The sequence below is a fragment of the Amphibalanus amphitrite genome, unplaced genomic scaffold, assembly GCF_019059575.1.
Source record: "Amphibalanus amphitrite isolate SeventyFive unplaced genomic scaffold, NRLGWU_Aamphi_draft 000100F_arrow, whole genome shotgun sequence".
Lineage (NCBI taxonomy): Eukaryota > Metazoa > Arthropoda > Thecostraca > Balanomorpha > Balanidae > Amphibalanus > Amphibalanus amphitrite.
The window spans coordinates 125,240-127,558 of NW_024881595.1; positions in this window are offsets into that span (position 1 = coordinate 125,240).

The following is a 2,319-nucleotide window of genomic DNA, read 5'->3' on the forward strand; positions in this document are numbered from 1 at the left end:
TGTCTTCAGTTACTAAACGGACTAAACGGGGTACTGGTTTCTGTTCAATAAAGGCTTAGGAATATGCTTTTCTTGATATTCCAGTAGACTTTTCTGCACTGGTCAGGCATGTTGAGCTGACAACTCTTGCTGCTGTGTATATGTATCGAAGCTCAATTTCAATTCAGGCACTACTGCCATTATAGGCTCGAATGTTGTTTCCAAAGGAAGAGTCATCCGAGACCGCTGTTAATTATTCATATAGGTTATTGAAGCCAAACCAAAGCCAATCTGAGCTCTATAGTCGATGCTCCGCACAAATTTGCAGACAGATCAATTGGTGCAACATTCATGCTGCAATCTGCCCCTGTTGCAATGACCGCATTTCCATCCAGCCCACGGCCCGTTTATCTCTGACCTTGAGACCGTCCCTCTCTGCTGTCTGCTCTTTCTCTCTCTTTCTCTTTCTCTCTTTCTCTTCTCTCTTTCTCTCTCTCTCTCTCTCTCTCTCTTTTCTCTTTCTCTTTCTCTCTTTCTCTCTCCCCTCTTTCTCTCTCTCTCTCTCTCTCTCTCTCTCTCTCTCTCTCTCTCTCTCTCTCTCTCTCCTCTTTCTCTCGCTCTCTCTCCCCTCTCTCTTTTCTCTGACCTTCGCCCTCTGACGTCTATCCTGGACGGGTGCTAGTTTCTGGCAGCCGGCGCTCGGCGCTCAGCTGGATCTGTTTGTGCCGCGTCCCCTGAGGCGGGTAATCTGACGGACACCCGCCCCCGCCCCCGCCCCCGCCCCCGCCCCCGCCCGGACGGGCGGCTGCCGGCGTCGGTCGCGCGGCGGGCCGCGTGACGGCCACGGACCGGAACTATTTCCGGTCCGGTCTCCCCCTCCCCTCTCACTCCCCTCCCCTCCCCGCTTACCACCGGACCCTGCACGGCCCCCAATGGACTCCATCCCACTCTCCGCCGGCGCCCCTCCCTCCCGATCCTGCCCTTCCTGACGCGACCACGCCGGACCTTGTAACGGGCCCACCTCGTTCTGCTTCCGCCCCACCCACCCCCTCAAAATTCACGCGCACTGAAGGGAAGGAAAGGCAATACGACAACATCACAGGAGGTAACGAAAGCTTAAAGCTCGCTTATGGCGATGATGTGATGCTTAAGAGTACTTTTCTCTGGTCGTATTCGGGATTGGCCTATTTATCAAGACCAAGGCCATCAGTATTTGCATCATAAACTGCAGAAAGATATGCTTACATGGTTGTGTATGCAATAGACCTATATGACGCGTCTTCAGAAAAGCAAACGTGCTGAATTGATATGTTGCGTATGCTAAATAACGTTGGAAATGCAACATCTTATTTCTAACGTTTGCCTCGTGGTGCGTCCCACGCTGCGAGCAGACAAAATACCTTTGTCAAATAAGGATAAAATTTGGGGATAAGGCGAAAAAGTATAAGGCGATTAGGAACTCACGAAACATAACAAAACGAAGTTTTTTCTTCTTGAGGTATTCGCATAAAACATAAGACGCGGAGTCATCAGAATTCGATCAAACCAATATTTCACCTCCTTACAGCATAGGTATGTACCATTGTACCTTGTTAGCAGGGCAATCGATGACTGCGAACAGCGCAGACCTTCCAAGAGGTCCTTTCCGCACCGGTGCAGCAGGCTTTTCACAATGGCGCCCCATCGACAGCTCTCTCGGTTAGGCCTAATCCGCAATTAGCGCCCGAACAGGCCTCTGCTCTGAGTCGGGTGACTAGCCCCAGTGAGGCGGAGACACGTGACTGCAAGATGCTCAGAGAATGACTGACCTAGCGATGAGGTCGCGAGCGCTGGCGCGCTGTCCCTAGGGAGCAGTGTGCCACACGGCGCGTCCCCAGCTATCGGACGGTCGCTGCCCGTCCCCAGCCAGCCCGCAGCGTCCGTTGGTATGCAAATACGCTCCAGTCCGCCGCTTGCGGGTCCCACAGCACGATCAGCGTATTGATTGAAAGCTGCCACAAGGTCATAAACTGTGCCATTTTCAGCTCGTCGGCTCTCGTATCTGACGTCATGGGGCAACGCATCAATCCGGTCCTGGGTCGTAGCTCTCCGCGAAAAGCCCTCAAGGGTAGCGTGTAGACTGCTGAGTGGATGAAGAGTTGGGGCTGAGGGGAGGGGGGCTGTGCCGGTGATAGGGTACAGCTGGGGAGGGGAGGGGTGACCCAGCGCGGACGTGCGCCACCTGCCGCGGGATGGGCTCACCTGCCCCCTCCCCTCCCCCACCCCCGGTGATGGGTGTAGCTCGAATGTGGTGCGGGACCGGAATTAACTCCCGCCCTGTTCCATTGTGCCAGTGACGCG